Source organism: Triticum aestivum, chromosome 7B (assembly GCF_018294505.1).
Source record: "Triticum aestivum cultivar Chinese Spring chromosome 7B, IWGSC CS RefSeq v2.1, whole genome shotgun sequence".
In the NCBI taxonomy this organism is placed as follows: domain Eukaryota; kingdom Viridiplantae; phylum Streptophyta; class Magnoliopsida; order Poales; family Poaceae; genus Triticum; species Triticum aestivum.
Genome location: NC_057813.1, coordinates 92,324,145 through 92,340,822, shown reverse-complemented (window position 1 = coordinate 92,340,822; position 16,678 = coordinate 92,324,145).

The window sequence follows — 16,678 nt, the reverse complement described above, 5'->3', positions numbered from 1 at the left end:
CCTTTTGGTGTATCCACCATGTATACATCGTTAGTTGAGGTGGCTTTCCAGTGCCCAGTAGGCGCTGGTTCTTGGTCGTCTCCGGCATCGTCGTCCATACCGTCGATGTCTTCGGAGTCGAAGTCTAGCATGTCGGTTAAATCGTCGACAGTGGCTACTAAGTGGGTGGTGGGTGGGCCTTGAATTTCTTCATCGTCCGCATCCCAACCGTCCTAACCGTAGTCCGGCCAGGGCTCTCCTGATAACGAGAGATACTTTAGCGAACTCAGGATGTCGCCGAAAGGTGAGTGTTGAAAGATGTCCGCAGCGGTGAACTCCATGATTGGCGCCCAATTGGATTCGATTGAAGGGGGCGCGGGAGGTTCGGAGTCCGGCAAGGAGTCCGGCACCTTGGAGTCACGAGCTTCGGAAGGGACAAACTCAGTATTCGGCTCTATCGCCGTAGAGGTTGCAGCCCCCGAGGCGGTGTCTAACCACCCGTCCTCGATCTGCACAGCCGGCTCCGAATCGAGGGTCGGAGCGGACTCGTGTGCGGCCTCCAGGGCACTGTCCGGCAGCAGAGCTAAATCATGCCCATCGTGACAGTGCAGCGTGCTCGGCTGTGGCTCGAATCCATTGAAGATCAAGTCTCCGCGGATGTCAGCCATGAAGTTCAGACTTCCAAATCTGACCTGACGGCCAGGGGCGTAGCTTTCGATCTGCTCCAGATGGCCAAACGAATTGGCCCGCAGTGCAAAGCCGCCGAATACGAAGATCTGTCCGGGGAGAAAAGTCTCACCCTGGACCGCGTCGTTGTTGATGATCGAAGGAGCCATCGAGCCTATTGGTGATGACACAGAGGAACTCTCAATGAAAGCACCAATGTCGGTGTCAAAACCGGCGGATCTCGGGTAGGGGGTCCCGAACTGTGCGTCTAGGCGGATGGTAACAGGAGACAAGGGACACGATGTTTTACCCAGGTTCGGGCCCTCTTGATGGAGGTAAAACCCTACGTCCTGCTTGATTAATATTGATGATGTGGGTATTACAAGATTAGATCTACCACGAGATCAAGGAGGCTAAACCCTAGAAGCTAGCCTATGGTATGATTGTTGTTATGTCCTACGGACTAAAACCATCCGGTTTATATAGACACTGGAGAGGGCTAGGGTTACACAGAGTCGGTTACAATGGTAGGAGATCTACATATCCGTATCGCCAAGCTTGCCTTCCACGCCAAGGAAAGTCCCATCCGGACATGGGACGAAGTCTTCAATCTTGTATCTTCATAGTCTTGGAGTCCGGCCGATGATGATAGTTTGGCTATCCGGACACCCCCTAGTCCAGGACTCCCTCATCCATGGTCCTCGGATATGGGAGGAGGCACTTCGAAGGCCTTGAACAGCGCCTTCCACACGTCTTTGTGCTTCATGCCATAGAGTTTTCGAAGCATCTGGTGTTCGGACAGGACGAACTCCCATAGATTAAACACCCGCCTTTGGCACGGAAGAATCCGGCGAACGAGCATGACCTGGATCATGTTGACAAGCTTGATGTTCTTGTCCTTCATATTCTTGATATAGTTTTGGAGTTAGGTCAGCTCCGCAGGTTCGCCCCAGGCCAGGCCCTTCTTTTCCCAGGAGGTGAGTTGCATGGGGGTTCCGGATCGGAATTCGGGGGCCGCCGCCCAGTTGGCGTTGCGCGGCTCGGTGATGTAGAACCACCCCGATTGCCACCCTTTCACGGTCTCCGCGAAGGAGCCGTCAAGCCAGGTGACGTTAGGCATCTTGCCCACCATGGCCCCTCCACACTCCGCTTGCTGACCGCTCATGATCTTCGGCTTCACGCAGAAGGCAGCCACAAGCCAAAGTGAGGCTGGATGTGGAGGAAGGCCTCGCATACGATGATAAACGTCGAGATGTTGAGGACGAAGTTTGGGTCTAGATCATGGAAATCCAACCCGTAGTAGAACATGAGCCCGCGGACGAAGGGAAAGTGGAAATCCCAGTCCACGGACGAAGTGGGCGAGAAACACGACCCTCTCATGGGGTCCTGGGTTTGGGACCTGCCCGTCATCCGGTAGCCGGTGCGCTATGTCTACGGCCAAGTATCCAGCCGCCCGAAGATTCGCGATATGCCGCTCCTTCACGGTGGAAGCCACCGACTTGCCTCCTGCTCCGTACATATTCAGTTGTGCGGAGAAGACTTGGACTAGGGCGCTGGAGCTCGAGGAAGCAAGGAGGAGCAAAGGAGGAGGAGAGTGTGGGCGAAAATGGGGATCCTTTATCCCTTTATAAAGGCGACGAATGCGGTTCTCACTTGCCCGTTGAGAATCGCTTACTTCCCAAGCGCCACGACTGATAGCGCGGTGGGATTACCCATACCCATATTGATGAGAATCCCGTGATAAGGGGACACGATCTCTGCTTTGACAAGACGTGACAAGGGAACCGCCTCGCAATACGCGCTGGGCTGGTTGTGGGAAAACGGTTCGAATAATGACCCGACCGTAATGACATATCACGTCGTCTAAAAAGTTGTCAGCAGAAATATCATTCTCTCTACGATAGTATGTAAAGATCATTTTGCAGATCCGGACACGGTCTACGTGTTTGATAATAACTTTGGAGTATTCGGAGAAGGAACCCGCCTTGCAATGCCGAAGACAAGACTGCGCGCCGGACTCATCATCATTGAAGCCTGGTTCAGGGGCTACTGGGGAGTCCTAGATTAGGGGGTATTCGGACAGCCAGACTGTATACATCGTTCGGACTATTGAAGCGTGAAGATACAAGACTCAAGAACTCCGTCCGGTGTCCGGATGGGACTCTCCTTTGCGTGGAAGACAAGCTTGGCGATCCAAATATTGTGTTTCCTTCCCTGTAACTGACTCCATGTAAACCCTAGCCCTCTCTGGTGTCTATATAAACCGGAGAGGATGGTCCTTAGAAGGCCGATCACAAATACAATCATACCATCATAGGCTAGCTTCTAGGGTTTAGCCTCTACGATCTCGTGGTAGATCTACTCTTGTACTACTCATATCTTCAATATTAATCAAGCAGGAAGTAGGGTTTTACCTCCATCGAGAGGGCCCAAACCTGGGTAAACATTGTGTCCTTTGCTTCCTGTTACCATCAGCCTAAGACGCATAGATCGGGACCCCCTACCCGAGATCCGCCGGTTTTGACACCGACACACGAGATGGTGGTTCATGTAAAAAATATCTTTCCTTATCTTAATAAAGACCGACCTAGGCCTTTCGAATACAAGCTAGACACCATATGGAACATGCAACCACATATGACACCGCGAAGTTAAAGCAAGCACTTGGGATGGTTGTTCATTGCGAGCGAGGTCATCAACTCTAGAGCTACGTTTACCATCTCCATCTACTAACACTGCACCCTTTATAACACTGAAACGTGTCTTGCCTACCCGCGTACAAAGCTGGAGCGACTTCTCTCTTTTCTTTTCTGCTTCTCTCAAGGTAGCAGAGTCTGAAATACCCTTGCATAAAAACACAATAGTGAGAGTATGGGTGAAGTGTGTGCAGAACTAGTGCATTGTAAAAGTAGCAGATAGCAGGTGGCTAAAAAATAAATGACAGGAGGCATATGATAGCTCTACAACATTGCATGGCAAACAAAATTAGATTCTACTCCATATGATTTTGTAATATATGAGCATAGGAAATGCAGGTACTCCTCTACCACACTACCACATGTGGTCATGTAAAGATAACAGTCGACTGAAAATAAATAGGCCAGTCGATTTTTTATGAACCATCCGATCTATAAGGAACGGGCAGAGGCCTTCATCTAGCTCCCGCCAGTCACTGTTGACGATCTTTCTCGAACTGCCAGCGCCCACCGGCCCAGACCCCTGCCTTCGCCGCCCTGCCCTCCCCTCGATCTCAGACCACCTCCATGCTTGGCAGCGCCCCCAGGCCATCCCTTTAATCCCGGCCGGCCTCCAGATCGGGCGCCAACAACTCTAGGCCCCACATGCCCCTAAGATAAACACCGAGGCGCTGCTTCCCTAGCGTAATAGGCAGACTAGCGCGTGTTACATCGGGGAATGCTTCCATTAATTGGGAATCAACTGACTAGGAATTCAAATCTAGGGGGGCGACGGAACTCTAGCTAAGGTGAAATACTACTCCCTCCGTCCCAAAATTCTTGTCTTAGATTTTTCTAGATACAGATGTATCTAACACTAAAGCGTAACTAGATACATCCGTATTTAGACAATTCTAAGACAAGAATTTTGGTACGGAGGGAGTATATGAGGAGAAACCTTGTGTATCGCGAGTTACTAGGAACATCTAGTATCAAGAAGAAGCGGTCAACTAATGTCTTATATGGGATGAATACCGTGCAATCAGACACGTAAGATTTGCACGAATAAGGGAAGAGGAGTACCATTTCTGGTTGCGAGTGTTGTCTCCTCCATATGTCGCAGCGATCTTCTTTTTTTCCGGGGGAACCGATGGTTTGGAGGACGGTGGATCCTTGGACGAACCCATGGCCAAATTGTTGACTATGTTGCCGTGGCCGTATGTCAGCAGAGGGGAAGCAGATCTGAGGCGACGAAGAACGGCGTAGTAGGAACAGCTCCGGTGCGGTGGACGGTGGCGAAGTTGGAGCGGCAGCAGTGAGGCGCAGGACAGCATGGTTGAACTGGCTCAAGTACGAACGGCTTGGCCTCGGCTTCAACTACTAGCCATGGAGGGCATTGCGGTTGAGGTTACGGTGGACGACGACATTGGGGTATCGACTCCGGCATGATGGAGGAGGGGGGCGGTTGATGGGTGGGATGGGGTGGCGGACAGAGAATGCCGGGGTTTCGCGGCTGGTGGAGAGGTAGTTTTTGTGCCCATGGAGTATGAATGGGAATTAGACAGGTGGGCGGGGGGAGGGGGGAGCTAAGGGAGAACCATGTTTCGGTCTGGGACACACTTGTTATTGGATTTTTCTGAATAGATGGGACGCGCTTGTTTGAAATTTGGGGAAAGTACAAACTTTGCCCCCTCCTAAATTTCGGACCTACTGCAGGTTGGGGGTAGGATGGTAATCCCAGGTGTCCCAAATAGTGGGAGGGACGGATTTCGGGCGCACGCATGTGTGCTTAGGCGGCCATTGTGTATGAATGTTTTTCATAGGTGGTTGCGTGGCGTCTAGATGAAGCTACAAACCTACCCTAGTTTAGACCTTTGGACGTCGGGCCGGTAGGTTTCACGGTTCGGAGTTATTAGAAAAGTAATTTCCTTGTACTACTAAACATTGGTCTCACGCGGTTTCAGGCGAGTAGAGGCTCTTTTGGCGCTTCGTTCGAAATTTTGGAACAGAAGCATTCACGTTTAGAGTACTCTTGAACTTTGAGGATTGACCTAAATAGACAACGCTAAATTTGACCTTGTATGTTTGAAAACCTCATTAAATTGTCTGCTTCTTTTTGAAATTTTTACACTTGAAAATCCAATAACTACGATTATTTTGGAATGGTGGAGCTAAATTTGAATCTATTTTGTACATGACTACGTATGCTATTATGTACAAATCAGAGCAAAGATTGGTGCCCCCATAATTTAGGTATGATTTACAAATGCCATGATACCAAATTCAAATAATTGAATGGACGTCATGTTGAATTCAATTTTTTAAACCACCTTAAGTTGAATTCAAATGTAAGCTAGTTCATAGGTAGCTATTTATAATGTTAATTGTGTAACTTTCGTATGTATAATGTGCTTTACACACACAACATGATCTATACTCACCTTTATATTCGATTGCTAAAGCGATGCATTGTCTGGAGTTCAAAATACTAACTATGTGGATCAATTATGTCGAATAATAACATAGACATGCTCAAATTCGATAGAATCTAGATGTCTGATGGATCAATGCGTTCCTTATGCGAATTGCAAATATCATGATCCCATCCTAATATTTGGATACAATTTATATCTTTAATCAGTGTGTACATCAGTCTTTTACGTGTAGTTTCACTCTCTATCGGTGGTCTCTCACACATGCTCACACTCTCTCTCCCGAGGTGTCTTTCTCGCAGACATGCTCTAGATATAACCCTCCCTCCCTCTCATGACCATTTATGACTATTTTCACTAACCTTTATCACAAGCACTCTTCGTCTCACAAGCATACACATGCACAATCACCATCGACCCTTTCTATATACATAGACCTGCCTACGTGTCTCCTGTACGCACATTATCTTTAGGCCCGTTTCTCACGCATTGTCTCACACCTCTCTTCCTATCGACGAGTATGATTCTAGCATAGCATTCTGTAGGATGCCCCTTAAAGTTAGGTTGCATGAATAGTAATATCAGAGATAAGGGGTTACCTTAGTCTAAGAACCTAGGGTTACAAATCATAGCCGGTTTGTCAGTGGACCCAGAGTCCTTCACAATTCTGCTATCTTTGTCTTGTACGACTAGTCATCCATGGGTCTCCCAAAATGCATCATGGGCCGACCAATGTGGCGCAGGATGGAACCGAACGAAGGGCCTGACCTCGACTCACCGGACCTCACACGGTGACACACCCTCGGCCCCCACGTCTCGTTATCTTCTCACACCCACACATACCAATACAAACACCAAAAAAATTCTCTTGGCGCCTCTATCCCCTCCCCCCTTGCATATACACACTCAAGGGAATCTCTCGCCGTGACATCATATTCGTCTCTCTATCTCTAGACCACTCTCATTTCTCGTGCTATCTCTCCCACGCCCCCACCGGCCCCTCATGCCTCTCTCGAATACGTAATACACACACATATCTCTCTAGGCCCTGCCAAATACATCAACTACACATTCACACATGTTACATCACGTACCCCATTGATCTAAAAAGCCCTCTTTTCATGTTTATTTCGCATACAACATTCCTTTTGAATAAAGTGTGGCCAAAAAATTATTTTAGAATTTCTACATGTATACAACATTACAAAGTTATATGGAGGAGTATGAACACTAATTTGCATTGCATGGTACCCACAATGATATTTATTCCGCACTGTGAATTTGTATATTTTTATACTGTATATAAAGTTAGTCATAATAAAGAGAAACCAAGAGCATCTCTCTCTCCATCGCATACCCCCCTACGCCCCTTTCACGTACACACACAAACTATCTCCAGGGCCTCTAAAAGTAAGCCCCCGACACATTCACGCATGTTTCATCTTTCTCTCATGATATATACAGTGACGATCATTGTATTTGAAGCGAAAGCAAGATACGTACATTGGACTTCAGAATCCACTCACTACGGTCACCATTTACGTTTTGTGGTTATTATACAATCACGGGCTCACCATACAACTCTGTATTTGCTCAAGACACGACTAGTTGACCAGTTAAACGCTCCACGTGGCACCTCTAGTGTTGCATCACATTATCTCACTACCATTGGGCCAACCTGTCGGCTTGTATCTACTCTACACTCTTATAAAAAACAGAGTTGGTGATGATGGTATGCCTGCCATCCTGCAATATAGGCCGTCCAATTTATATCTGACGGATAGGAAGGAAACTATGGCAATTTTGCAAAAGGTACCCACACACCTCTCCACATTTGCAAATAAGGCCTTCCCTCGTTCATCCTTTCCTCTCACAAGACAAACTAGTCATACAAATTCATCTTGATGTTACGTGCAACACACGAGCATCTTGCTAGTAAGAATGAAAACAAACGACAAAAAAATATTGGACGGTGGTTCGAAGTCATGACCGCGGGCACAGCGGACAAGGTGGTCTTGTATTGGTATGCTGAGCCGTCTGTTTTAACACACAGGAGCTGGTGTGGTGATTATACACACGTGCATGCATGCACGCAACACTCACATGAACACATGCAGCCACGCCCGAACGCAACACTCACACGTACACATGCAGCCACTCACACACACAACACTCACACGCACACACACACACGCACACATGCACGCATGCACACACCAGTACACCACATGACCAACACACACTCTCACGCTCAAGTGCTCAACCTACATGTGCATGCGCACACATCAGGCCCTGATAGACACATACACAACCAGGTGATTCCCGCGCACAAGTTGGAGTCTTGTCGCGCCTGCGTAAATTTGTGTTTATCTGACATTTTCCCTATGCGAACTGACAGGTGGGACCCACAAGGAACATGGTCAATTTAACTAGTCAACATGGTGCCATGCAAACTATTTGGTCGGTCAACAGACTGCAATCCAATGCTGAACCGTGAGCAAGTGACCGTATAATCATCGGAAAACGTATATAGTGACCGTAATCAGCTTATTCTGAAGTTCGGTGACCGTATTACGCTTTTCTTTCTATAGGCCCTCCAAAACTACATCTCTACACGTTCTCGCATGTTACATCTAACAACTATGCAATACAACACTACTACTACACTCTAACACGATAAATCATATGTGTTTTTAGTTTTACTAGATATCATATTGTTACTTAATTATTCAGCTTGCATACATTAAAATTGCCTTTGAAATGTATGGCCAGTATCATCTACCGCGCGGGAAAAATCCCGCCCTTTCCTGTTTAATCGGGTTTGTATCAATGGATCATGCGAAATAGCAAAACTATAGTACTATACAGTACAAGTGACAGTTCATTGGGCCGCCGTGTCGTGTACTCCTCCGTCGTAAGAGTGGAGCGCTCGCTTTCATAAATCTTCTAGTCCCTTTCGCTGACATATGTGACATCAAGCTACTGGGTCCACGTGCCATACTGAAATACAGTGCACAGCAGCCGGGGTGAAGCACCCCAGTCATGGCGCTGGCGTAGTAATGAGCAATGAGGTGTCAAATCATAAAGCTGCACCTTTCCCGCAGTTAAGTTGGAGGGACAAAGTAATATTCTAAAAAAGAAGTTGGAGGGACGAAGCAACCATCATTTCACTCGTTGCTAAATCCGCTTCTCCCTCATCTTCTTCAAGTTAACCACGTGTTGCTTCTGCCATTGTTCTGCCTCATGTGGGACACAGATCAACTTGGTAAAGCACTGACATGTGGGACCGCATGTTAGCAAACCACCAGGACAACATCCTCTAAAAATAAGAAACCTCCCCCGCCATCCGCGCGGCAAAATCACTTCCTTTTTACTAATCTTGATTCTATAATTTTTTAGATCATTATAATTGAGATTTGTATAGATAGCACACAAGAGCAAAACCAAGTGATACGGTTAAGGGCATCTACAATGTGTAGCCAAATGTGAAAAATAGCTTTTGGCATCGATGGGAACCATTGTGGACGGTGCTGCTAAAGCCAAAAAGATGGAATCGAAGCTCCCTGGTTGATTGATTGAAGGAATAGAAAAATGCAACATCTCTCCTCTTTCTCCCGTGCTTGGACGCATGTACAGTATAGAGCATGGAGTCTACTCCCCTGTCCCTTCTATCACAAATCACAAAGCAGTGAGGCATCAAATCACAAAGCACGGACGAAGCAACCATCATTTCACTCTTCGCTGACTCTGCTTCTCCATCGTCTTCTTCGAGAAACCACCTCACCGCACTAAGCTGGACGGACGACGCTATTGTGTACTAGTAGTACTAGTACATTTATGCGTCTTTCGGTTCAACGGACTTCCTGGATGCAAATAAGGCGGTTGTCTCGCTTGTAGGCAGCACTTGCGAACAACTTACCGTGGTCTCCCTCAATGGTGTTCTTCGTCGAACGCACTTCGCCAAACCACAACGTTCGAGATATCGTCGACGTCACTGCAATGGGGAAGGAAGTCAAATATAGTTACTACCTCCATTTTTTTGTACACAAGGCCAGTATATCAAAATTACAATTTGCAAAAGGCCACTAATACTAATCGAGGCAAAATTGATGGGGTTTGCCTCGTACTAGCAACCAAGGACATTAATATACCCTTGCATGCATGCAGAAGTGAGAAGGTTGGTTTGCATGGTGCTGCATTAATCAAGCGATGATGAGTGAGATGGTTAGCTCTTTGGGCTTTGTAGAAAAAAACGCATTAATTGACACGTCAAACAAGGATTTGTATCGATTAATCCTGCGAAGGAAGACCCCGCCTTTCTTTTTTAACACTAGTACTCCTAGTACGTACGTACTTATTCTGTTTGGGTCTAGGCCTTGCATTGCCATACTTCACCACACATTTTAGCCAAGCTTGCCTAAAGTTTTCAAAATGAAAAGGAGGTACACTTGCGCACGGCTGTCGCGGTCGCACCGCACCCTCACACGGTCGCTCCTGCACGCCCGGCCGCACCGCACCCTCACACAGTCGCTCATGCACGCTGCAAACCCTCACTGACACATGCTACCGCATGTGAACAAACCAAATTCAGTCATCCTATCGCTGACACATAATTTTTGTTCATACAGTATGTTTATCCAACTGCATGTTGGGGAGGATCCGTATGGCCCATGCGGTGGTCTGTTGGGGAAGAAGAAGAGGTGAGGAAGAAGGGTTAGGAGACGTAGGATATTCATCCAACCGCTTGAAATGGTAGACTGACCCAAATGATGAAATTAGGCGACTTGCATAACAATATATGTTTTTACACAACAAAAGATCCATAAAAACAACAACATAAAGAAAAACTTTCACTGCTCGCAGAACGAGACGGCCTCGTCGTCTTTGGCTGCCGACGCGAACCAACCGTAGTTGCCGACATGTGTCTCTGCACCGTGGTTGTCCTCGGCCTCCATCTACTCGTTTACGCGGAGCGTGCGGGCGCTCTGCACGGACGAGAGCACCGCCCGGTTCAAGTCGAGGACATCCGGTTCCGCCTGCAGGAGGGCCTCGATGGCAGCGGCATCCGCGCGCTCCGCATCGAGTTGAGCCTTCGCCGCCCGATTCAAGTCCAGGACGTCTGGTTCCGCCTGCAGGAGGGCCTCCATGACAGCAGCATCTGCACGCTCTGTGTTGAGTTGAGCCTTTGCCACACGGTTCAAGTCCAGGATGTCCGGTTCCGCCTGCAGGAGGGCCTCGATGGCAGCGGCATCCGCGTACTCCGCCTCAAGTTGAGCATCTGCCGCCCGGTCCACATCCACGACATCCGGTTCCGCCTGCAGGAGAGCCTCGATGGCAGCGGCATGCACGCACTCCACGTCGAGTTGAGCCTATGCCTCCCGATCCTCCTTTAGTATCGCCAGGTTGAACCGCTGGTCCGCCTGCACCATGGGGGACCCGGACGCCAGCACGAAGTCGACGTCCATCGTCTCATACCCATCAGGGGCCTTCTGCGCCGCAACCTCCGCCATGAACATTGGATCGGCCTCCTCCTCCTCCTCGTAGCTTGGCTCCAAAGAACTCGGGGATTAGCCCGCCGCAAAGCGAGCTTGGGAACGGAGGTCTGTGGCGCCAACCACCGCCGTGATTTCCGCGCGGCGCTCCTGCGTCAGCATCTTGTAGTACGTGATCTTGCGGCATACCATGGCTTTCCGGCGAACTAGGGGACGCTTGATATGGGCTAGGTGATCAAAAGGTGGGGGAATGAGCTGGAGATTAGGTATGGTTTTGGGGAAGTGGCTAGCGTAGGCCGAGTAGCGAAGGTTATGGTGTGAATAGTGGTTCCGGTGACGACCGGTAAATCGGTTTTGACTGTACATCGCTCTTGTCGCGTTCGCGTCGCACTCCAGCATGCTGGACCCTCCACATCGCTCACCGAATGGAATGCGCTTCGTCTTGCATTTTCTCTCGCTTGTGGGACCGGAGTTGAGAGCAAACAAATATCCCTCCCTGCCCGCGAAATTTATACTACCACTCCCTCCATTTTATGCGAAGTAAATAAAAACAGAGGGAGTATACTACGGAGGAGGACCCACTTCCACTACTACTCCCTCCTTCCATTTACTATACAGGGCCTAATGCATTTTTCGAGGCTAACTTTGACCAAATGTTAGAGTAATAATATATGACATGCAACTTACACAAAGTATACGGTCAAATTCGTATGTGAAAGGAGTTTCCAATGATATAATTTTCACATTATACATCGCATGTACTATTAATAATGCGGTTTTGAAAAAACGAATTAGAGCATGGTTAATAATAGCCAGCCGATGGCTATAAGGAACTACCATGTCATCTATAGCCATCATCTATATGCACTCATAGTAGTGTGGGCTATAAGGTTGGCTATTTCCCGCAAAAAAATATAAGGTTGGCTATTGTATTAGTACTTTTTTCCATCTCCTCTCTATCTCTTTCTTCATATTTATTGTATTTAACTAGGAATGTGTATATAGCTAGGCTCTTGCATGAGAGCTCACTCCCCTTACTTTTTCACATCTCTATCCTCCACATAGGCCCTATATAAATGGAAGGAGGGAGTACTATGAGCACTGCATACTCTAGTACAGATGTTGTCAGTACTCCACTAGTACTATTGGTCAGGGAGCTTAAAAAGTTACTATTGGACTAGCTATACGTGGCGAAATCCTAGTAGGAAGAGCATGCGCGAGAACAAGCACATTCATGTGGTTGAAAACAAATTGGAAACCATCTCTGTGTGAATACAAATCTAGGAGTATGTATGAATCTAACAATATTGATTGGGCGTTGTTGAATGTTGATACTTTTTTCTGTAAGTTTGATCAAAGTAGAGATACTTTGACTACACATTAAACTTATATGTAAACTAGAAAGTCTCGGAGGGAGTATATTGTATGTTCAAAAATGAAACGAACATGGAATACCCTTTATATATGATTTACGGATGCTATGATCACCGGTTCAAAATTTTGAATCCGCCTTAGGTATCACACATGCCCCCACTCGTTCTCTCTCGATTTCATCTCAAGGTCCGGAGATCGATTGAACGAGGAATAGGGTGGGTACAATACGTTCATTTTGCTTATAAACGTACACTATACTCCCTCTGATCCCCACAGACTCCCCCTCGCGGGTCATTTCTATCATAGAAACAGACCAAACCTTTATCTCCTTGCACGACACGCAGCTGATCTCTCAACATCAATCGATCTCGTCAACATGTGTCGGGGCATGAACCGAATGGGATGTCAAAACTAAGACGCGAAGCGACATGTAGTGGAGGCAAAGTGAAACTTTAAATGAACCGTTTGTTTGTATGCATGTCGGACAAATTACAACATTGGAAATACAAGCATGGTCTTGGCCCACGTGCAAATGATACTCGACAGACTGTTCAAATGAGGCATGCGGGAGGATGGACTCGACCGGAAGGCGGCATGATCGATGGAGAAGAGGGTTGGAGAGGAATGAGAAATAAGCAAACGCCACATGATTATACTTGAACGACTCAAATAAACAATAAGTTGTCTCGCTTGGCCTACATAGTGAAAGGACAAATGCGCAATGCGGAGCACTGACGCTCGAATATGGCCGGGAAAACCCGACATGTGGGGCACACCTGTCGGGATGACGTAGCGTAGACTAGTCCAATGGAGGAGCGGGCCCACGACCTCCTCGCCACCGGCAACCGTTCATGTGGGTCGTTGGGGCCAGCAATGTGGCGCAGCTCCAGCACCGCATCTGGACACAGCGACCGCGGTGAGTGACACGCTCATCGTCACTGGACACGGCAGGTTTTAGTGTGCCGAGGGTGGCGTTAGCGCTATGGCACGACCAGCAGATCAAGGGTATGTTTGGTTTGTGCCCAAGGTTGCCCCATCAAAGCAATGACTAGCCAAAATTTTGGTTGCCCATGATTTGGCCGACATTGGCAAGAAAAATGAACTAGAGTTGGCTGGAATTCATTGGCATGCCAAAAAATGGTAACCATCCAAACAAAGACTAATCTTTGGGTCATGACCAAAATTTTGGTAAGGTGCACTTTGGCCACAATCCAAACACACCCCAACACCCGGATCATCGAGGATGCACGGGGCACCGCGACGCACCCGCGGAGTGGTGTAGCATGGCCAACTGCATCCCCAAGACCTGAGACCATGCCGGGTCATCTTGCTTTTTTAATGACATGTGGGGATTGCATGTGAGCAAAGGGCATGTCCAACGTTGCCACGACCGCAGCTGACTACCCTGGCACACCAAAAACCCTCGTCCCTCGCGCCATCGTGCTATGCGTTCCCAGCCGGCGCCAGCTGCCTGCATTCATGCCGTCCATTCGTATGCCGTCGTTAAGAGGTTTGGTGCCCAAGGAACCAACTCCGGCGACTTAATGACGCACCCGGACGCTTGGCCTCACCGGAATGCGCTACTTAAAGCGGCAACGCCCAGATAACCTCCACACCATAGTGCATCGTCCTCCTACCTGGCACCACATTCGCCATGACCGCGAGCGCGAACGCTCTGCGGGAGAGCTTGTCTTTGGGGATGAAGCTCGAGGTCGCCGCCCTTGCTCAAGTCGCCTCCTGCGATGCAATAGCGGCGTAGCCGGACGCGGACACGGCCGCACAAGCGGTGGCCACGCTGGCGGCCGACGACGGGAGCACCGTCAGCCACGCGTCCTACTTGCCGCCGTCCAACGTCCGGCACCGCCGAGGTCGGGGACTCCTTCGAGGATGAGTAGGGCATGGGAGGCGGCAGGGCATGGTGTGCCAACTGGCCGGTCCGTATCCCGTGTTCTACTCTTCCTCGCTGGAGACCACACATTCACTTCACGGGTCTTGAACCCCGCCCCCGTACATAGAGATCGCAGATGGAGGACGTTGGTCGCCATCGTAGGATAGGTTTAGGTTCGGGTTTCTTTTATTTTTCTGTCCTATAAAAGTTCGAAATGTAATGCAAATCTGCCATGTTTGCATTAATCTCGGCCGGTGTATATGAACTTTCACAATAATATAGTATATTGTAGGAGTACTAGCAAGATGCCCATGCGTTGCACAGAACATCAAGATCTTGTGGGATAAAAGGATGAACGAGGGAAGGCCTTATATGCAAATGTGGAGAGGAGTGCGGTTAAATTGTTATAGTTTCCTTCCTACCCATTAGATATAGATCAGACGACCTATATTGCAGGATGACAGGCACACCATCATCACCAACTCTGCTTTTTATTGAACCGAGCCAAGGCTAACATGCGAAGTAAATAAACACATAGGCACTCCAATAGTATGTCCACTACACATTCACGCATTTCACATCTTTCTACATCTACGGGAACATACGAAAGGGTTAAGGTAAATTGCCTCTCTCTCTCCTCCCCTGATTTTCATGGTGGTGGGCCCCTTCCTCCCCCCAATCTACAATCAACAGCTCGCACGTTTCACATTACGTTAATTACATAACTGGGATTACGTAGGTGTAGAATTACTCATCCTAAAAAACCCAACTAAGCCAACCTCCCAGCATATCGCGCGGGAAAAGACCCGGCCGCGCCATTTTAGTAGGGATTACCGAATTACTAGTAGTAGTATCGATGGATCGCGCGAAGCACCAAGTTTTTTTTGAGGGGGCGAAGCACCTAGTTTAAAAGGAAAAAAGGCGGTACACTCACAATACCCCTGTCGCGGTCGCATTGCACCCCACACACGTTCGGTCCTGCACACGGCTCACGCAAACGAAACACGCTTCGGCTTGCCTCTTCACTGACACGTGGGACTGCACTTGGAGAAATCGACCATGCGCCAAACTCCCCCCGCCCACCGCGCGAAAATCCTCCCCCCCCCCCCCAAAAAAATTCCCCCCAAATCCCAAATTCAATCGCCCTTCGTCCAACTAGCCAATAATATTCCCCAAACCCCCCTCCCCCCGTCCCCCTCCACTCCATTCGCTCCGCCAAAGCCGTCCTCCCCACCGCGTCGATATGTCGGTGCCACGGTTCGTCGAGGGGACGCACAGCGATCCTCTCGCTCCCATAGTATGCTCTCGTAGACTGCTGTCCTCTAGCCGCGCCGCCACCGCTGGCGACGTTCTTGTAGATGCGCATGACGATCGGCACCGCCACCGCTGGCGATGTTCGTGTGGAGACGCACGGTGGTCAGCTTCTCCCACGGTACGCGCATTCTAGACTGAGGCCCCGTGCATGTTGGTGTAGCACTGAATGTTAGCTGATAGACGCTGTTAATCTCACTATTTGCCGAAGTAGTTTACAGTTAGTATGCTCTGCTTAAGAAGCTTCCTTGCCCTGTTTTGCACTCAATCTGCTTAGCTGAGATGGCATGCCAAGGACGATTAGTTGCTAAAATATCCTGCCATATATTTATTGTGATGTAGATTGCCATGGTCTAGTAGCCAATCTGTTAGGTGAAATAGCTCTACACTGTTTTATACTCGATCTTTGTTGTTGCGATGGCCTTTGATAGTTTGATGGTTGTGTGCTCGGCCTCATTGATGCTGAAACAGCCTGCCATAATTTAGCACTCAAATCTGTTTGCTGAATTAGCTTTACATATATTTCGTTACTTAGATCTGCTCGTCCAAATATCTTGCCATAGCTTTAGACATCGACCTAGGTATTTTTTTCTGGACTTCATAAAAAAGCATATATGTTTTTCCTGTAATATCTAGTAGAAGAACTAATTTGTATGTCTAATAGATGGACAGGACTTGGATAACTTCTGCTCGAAGATTCTCCGCTGCATATGTCGAGGGGGTTGAAAACTTCATGAACTTTATCAGAGCTGGGTACGGTGGTCCGAAGTCAGATGTGCTCTGCCCATGTAGCAGTTGTATGAATTCAGTTACAAGACCCCAATCAACTGTGCTAAGTCATCTACACTTGTATGGGATGTC